The sequence below is a fragment of the Cibotium barometz genome, chromosome 58 (genome assembly GCF_041138505.1).
Source record: "Cibotium barometz isolate CiBa-2024 chromosome 58, ASM4113850v1, whole genome shotgun sequence".
In the NCBI taxonomy this organism is placed as follows: domain Eukaryota; kingdom Viridiplantae; phylum Streptophyta; class Polypodiopsida; order Cyatheales; family Cibotiaceae; genus Cibotium; species Cibotium barometz.
The window spans coordinates 31134689-31141499 of NC_141103.1; positions in this window are offsets into that span (position 1 = coordinate 31134689).

The following is a 6811-nucleotide window of genomic DNA, read 5'->3' on the forward strand; positions in this document are numbered from 1 at the left end:
TGAAACTTGGTGCTCCTTGGATCAACCCCCCACGAACATAATCTAGGGCATCTATTAGAATAATTGATTCAGCCAATATAGCATGCTTTTATTTATTATGAATTCTCCTAGACATGTTTTGATTAGGATGCCTTTCTAAATTGGAGTGATCGTAGCCTAACACAAGTGACTCCATATTTATATGTGTGATAGTAATTATTTAGATTTTATGTGGATATTTATGTTGGTACTTTAATCAATTAATTAATTTATTTATGGGCATACTCAATGTAAGTGTAAATCCTTGGGTTGGATAATGGAGGCGAGCTCATGGGTTAGACAGATTTTGAGATGCCTGCCTTTGGGCATTGATGGATTTTGAGATGCTTGCCTTTGGGCATTGATGGATTATTATTTTATCATGTGAGATGCCCGTCATTTATTTCATTTAAGGCGATGTCCATATTATTCTATGACAACAGATAACTATTTATGTTGGACATGTGAAAGCTCTCTTATAGACATTTGATTTTTTGTACAAAGGTTGTAAATAATACTTTGTCATAAGGTTATTATCCATTTTTAGAAGAAGAGCTTGTACAAAAAGTAAAGCAAGTTATTTTTGTTTGAGATTTATTTTGAGCCCCACTAAGCTATTTTGAGTATAATTGATTAAAATACACCAAGAGGAAGCGTAGACTCACTCTTGTGTTGGGGGAAAATTGGACTTGTTTTTGTGCAATTTAATATTTGAAGCGTTCTTGTTGCCTAATAATGTCTTTACCTCTTTAACCTTTTTGGTGAAAATTTAGGTTTTGTGAAAATGTGGGAGAGCATGGTAAGACTAGTTGAGTGGTGCACCAAGTCACCCATTTGACTCCTCCCCATTGACTTCTCAAATGTTTACGCAAGAGGAATAAGACCAAATAGAGGATTATCAAATTTTCTTTTAAAATGAGCCAGATTTGCCAAATGAAACTCAACCTCTGAGACAAACTAATTGGAGAGATCTCAATGTTTTGTATAGAGGCGAAATGATGTCATTGGCTTATTGTAAATGATAAGCTAAAAGCAAATGAAACTGAAAGTTTCCATGCAAAGGAGCCATAAATGCCAACACAACCAATGAAAAGGGGTAAACAATATGCATCTTTGTACACAATTAGTGTTATGGACCTTAACAATGTCTTCAAACTATTGACCAACCTTTGATGAATAAATGTAGACCTGAAAGCCATCTAAGAGAATATGAGTTGAGGGCCAAAAATCAAATGAATTTCTCTGAAAGTTAATGGGAGTTAATAATCGAACATTTGGCTAGATTTCCTAGTGAGCAAAAACATTCAACGAAAACAAGCAGTGATTAACCTCGACACTACTCACAATATTGTGTTTAGAAGAATTCGGGCATCTTTAGGCTAAGCCATGCTCACTCCTAGGAAAATGAATGTGCTAGATGGCCAAGACCTTGAAGTCTAGGGTTATTTGCTGATGTGTCCAAGATCTCAAAGTTTGGGGTTATTTCTCACACATAATGCTCACTCATCAGGATGATAATATTGAATGTGAATTTCAAGTTATCCTTGAGGAGTGTCCTTGTGGTGGTGTGATTGGTTGGTCAACTATTGAAACAAAGCAAACCATGTTCTTGGAGACCCGTGAAACATCCTTCACATTGCTCTTATTACGACTAGAGGAACCTTTATCTAAAAGTGAGACCATAGAGCCTCAGCTCATCTACCAGAGTCAAAATAGTTGAAAGCTCAACAACTTGAAGCTTCAGAATCTAAGACTCTAGAACCTGAACCCAATGGATTCCTAGAATAGAAATTGGCTCTGAAACAAGCTTGGGAGTTGAAAGCATCCAATCTCAAATCTATTCTTATAGGCAAAACAATCTCATGGTATATGAGCTATGGCACTGTATAGGCGAGCTTAGATTATAGGCTCATGGATGGATTCCATGGAAGGACTTACTCTCAAAGCATGCCATGTCTAGGATATTTTGAATGCACAATTTATGTGAAATCTAACCCCTTGACATGTAAGATTTGTTTGTTAGACTATATGTTGGAATCAGATTTTATCCTAGGAATGGATTGGGCTACCTTGGTGCAAGCTATACCGAACTTCATTAGCTAGACGTGTGCCATGAAGATTTCTAACAAATAAGTGGTGACACCATTGTATGTGACAAGGATGAAATAACACTCAACGCTCGTTATGACCCTGTCCGAAAAAGAAGCAGTGATTAGCCTCTACATTAGAAACCACTCTTGATGAAGACCCACCTTCTCCATCTAAGATCCTTTGTGATGAACTCTCTAAATCAGCCATATCTCGAAAGAAGGAACCAGCCCCAAATTTACATATTCAAAGTTCTCTAACTGCAAATCTCCATAAAGGTGACCATTCCATTTATCCAAGTCTTGGAGTAAATGCCACATCTTTTGAAGAAAGAGCTGCCCAGATACAATCACTATGTTACCAAGAACCTCTTCTGTAAGTGTCACTAAGAAGCAAGTAGCAAGATCTCAACCACCAAACCTTGTCTATAGCCACTCCTAGAAATAATTCCCAATCACCGATGGTGGCCAAATCCATGTCTAACAAAGAACCCAAGGATGAAAATTCTACTACAAGGAAAAATCGTCGATGGACATCACTGAAAAAGAAAGTAGTCATACCAAGGGATTCTCATTATCAATAGGCCCCCGATTACCAACTCCACAACCCTTGATCACAACAAAGGTTATTAATGCAACTGACAAAGGAAAAGCTATCATTGCGAGTGACGACAACCCCTCTTACTAAGTCCCTAAGTCTATAGTCGCAAAAGAGATCGAATCCACAATTAGATCTAGTAAAAGGCCTGACAAGAAGAAGAAAATAAGGCAACCTCAACCATGGAATCCAAAGCAATTACACAAGAGAAGGCCAAAAAAGGAAATATGGATTCCAAGAGTATTATTGCAAGCCCAAGGCTACCATGCCGGTGTGTGCAACCCAACTTTGGATCTCAAAAGACGAATCATGCTCCCAAAGAAGAAGGGATATGATCCCAAGAAGAATTCTACAACAAAAGGGAGAACCCAACAACCAAGGTACCATGCTCCATACCCAAGAATTCATCAACGATGGTGGGTACCCATCCACAAACCTACTTCAGGTTGAGGGATACTCTGAAGGCAGTACCAGTACGAGGGTAAGAGCTTCAACTACTCTTCCCTATTTGTGTTGGCGAGCGACTACACCCTTGTCGGGAGCTCTACGGGAGGCACCGGCAAACGATCTCTTATTGAGGAGCTGTCTTTGCGGGAGTAAAGCTATAGGGAAACTATATTGTCTTATTGCACAGTATTTTTCAGGCCGAAAATACGTTTCAGGCGCGTTATGACCTCTGTTTTTCAGAAAGCAGACGATTTCGAGCATTACGGGTAAGTCATCGATTCTCTGCAGAACTCTGTTTTAAGAAGTGCAAGAAGACAGATTGGCTGTGCAGACGCTGTGTGTGCAGCAAGGAGGTCAACAGTTGCCATTGGGTGTATGTATACACATTGAGGTCACAGGTTGTGACATTTGAGTGTAGTACAGTACCGTTGCAGAAAATACAACAGTTTATGTAGGACAAACAAGAGTGCTGTTTCTGGTAAATTTGTGTGTCTCGCAAGATGTCAAATGATGGCATAAACTAGATTGTTGCTGAGAAGCTTGATAAGAACAACTTCAATGCTTGGAGATTCAGGTTGACAAATTTCCTGATGTGGGAAAGGGTTATTGTATTGGGACTACATAGAAGGCGAGCATGAAGAGGCACTGGAGATACAGGAGATCAATCCGACTGCTGTAGATGTGAAAGAGTTCAAGGATTGGAACCAAGGAGCCAGAAAAGTTATGTATTGGCTCTCTATCAGTATACAGGACACCATGATTGGGCACATATAGGATGTGAAAGAGTTCAAGGATTGGAACCAAGGAGCCAGAAAAGTTATGTATTGGCTCTCTATCAGTATACAGGACACCATGATTGGGCACATATAGGATGCCAAGTCTCCCAAGGAGGCATGGGACACCTTGGTAAAACTTTATGAAACGAATACCAAGGCACAAAAGATACAGTTGAAGAATAAACTTCATACTGTGGAAAAAAAGAGTATGTCTGCTGTGAATGACTATGCATTGAAGATCAAGGGTATTGTGGAATCCCTTGCATCTATTGGCGTTTCAGTAGTAGATGATGATGACAAGGTGGAAGTCTGTCTATGTGGTCTCGGGCCACAATACAAGGCGTTCAAGACGTCTATTCAGACTCGGGAAAACATTTCCAATTTCACAAATTTGGTGTCTATGTTGATTATAGAAGAGAAGAGCTTGGGTGAAGACCAACAGCCTTCACAAAATAAAAAGAGTTCAGAGCAACAGGCCTCTACACAGTTAAGCCATCTCATGGGTTAACAATCTCACGGCTTAAAACCCTGCAACTTCACAGATTAAGATCTTGCACTCTCACGTCTTAAGCCTTCTAGCCTAAATCCTCACGTATTCTACACCTTGTTATTGCTCACCCCACTAACACCCTTCTCATCAATATAACACACAGACACACTATCATCAAAAAAAAAAGGAAAAGAAAAGGAGAAGGAGACCACATGCTCTCACGAGTCATTATGATTGACATTCTTATCAATGTTACAAATGTCGTCCTCCGCGACCCCAAAACTAGAAGTCGAGGAGACTCCGGCAATCACACAGACAAGTACCACAGGTTCACTTATGGACAGAAGGAAAAGAGCACCAAAAGGTACAAAGCTTAGTTATCTAGGGCAATATGCACAGATGTACAAGGGCTCCATGATCAGTAAGGATGTCCAAACATTACATGGCAAGATAACCCTACAGTACCACCATAGCTCGGAATGTTTATAGATTTTGGAGGATTCTGAAGTCAAGGAGAAGCTAGAGAAGGTTGGTGGGCTGGGACGAATGTCTGAGTATCTCCCCTGCACAATCAACACATAATTGTGTGTGGAATACTTGAAATCCTATGATAGGGCAACCAAGAGGGGAAAGGTAACAATGGCAGATGGCACAACTAAACAGGTCTTCCTCTCCAAAGAATTGATCCGTGAGGCTTTGCAGCTGCAAATTCTATATAAAAACACATGTAATCCATTCCTAGATGTGTTGAATTTGCAGCTGCAAATTCTATATAAAAACACATGTAATCCATTCCTAGATGTGTTGAATTTGTGTTGCACACCTATGGTGTTCTTATTATTGGATAAAACTGGATTGCCCACATAAAAAATCTTAAACTTTATATTTCGATCCGCAAAGCTTGCTCGTCAGTGCTCCACACCCACTATCTATAGCCAAGGCTCCCATAGGGCATGCACAGGTGTGAGAGAAAGAGAGAGAGAGAGAGAAGAAAAACACCAAGCCAAACAACATAAACAAGGGAAGAGACACCAGGAAGAAGATTTGGACACAAAAGAAAAGCCTCCACGAAGTCGTGAAACCCACACGTGAAAGCGGCGAGGGGGACACAAGCAGAGAAGATCGGGGCAGCTTTGGGGAAGAAAAGTAACTACCAATTGGGGCTCAAAAGCAAGACCCAACGACATGATTTGGCAAGGCTAAGGTAAGCACTTAACTTCAACGATTGTAATCAGCACTTAATGCACCTAAAAGTGGGGGGGCTAGCCCTTAATTAGTGGGAGCTTGATTAAGGATGATCATAGAGCCAAATTAGTGGGGGTAATGATGATGTAATTTTTAGCCTATTTAAGAGGCACCCATCTAATGCAACATGTGTGTGTTCATCTCATATCATTGCCTTGTTATTTTGCTAATCTAATTGCTAACTATTATTTAGTACTCTTTTATGCTAAAACCATGACTTCTTAATCCATTTATACACTCCATAGATTTCTCCCATGTTGGATTTTCACAAGATATTCTTAGCAATACAATTGGCATCAATGAGAGTTCATCATTGGTTCACCTACACATTGTGAATTATTTTAATGGAGTACCACTATTGGCTTAATGTGGATCTCTATTGATTGTAAAGAATAAAGTAATTCTTCGTAAGGAAGAGGTGTAGTGAGCTTCCAAAATAAATTCCATGCATAGAAATGAATTTTCACGAGTTAAGTAATTCACCATGACAAATAATCTAATAATGTCTACATGATCGTAACTGAGGTTTATGTGGTGGTCACCTTGGCCACTTAAAGGGGAAGCCATGGTTTTGAACCTACCCAATGACATTTAATTTAGTAACCAAAATAAAACCAAGAAATTTACAATTATTAGCAAATTCAGTTCAGTGATATGAAATCTTAGTATTTGTAATACGTGTTGTTTCATTTTCGCAAATTAATTTCAAATCTTTGTAATACATGAATCTCATTAATGGATAAAAAAAGTGCATACACACTTTCTTGTGAATTGTACACAAATAATATTTGTGTGTACATATAAAAATATATATATTTCTATGTATAATATAACCAAAATTTTATGTGGTTGGAGGTTGGCACACTTCCTCTTCAAAAATTACACAATCCAAGGAATGTGCTCTTCCTTGGAAGAGCACATTCCTTGGAAGAATACTTTTGTTCTTGTAATGATAGTACCATAGATTTGTGAGTTTGATTTGTGTAATTGGACTCTCAAAGTATGTTGTATTTGAATGCAAAGTTTGATTTCAGAACTTTCCATCGTGTCCTTGACCACTTTATAAACACTGTGTGCACCAACCCCGCCCCTCCAACATTGGTCACTATCACTAAAGTGAAGTAAGGGTGACAGTTCACTGTGAAAATGG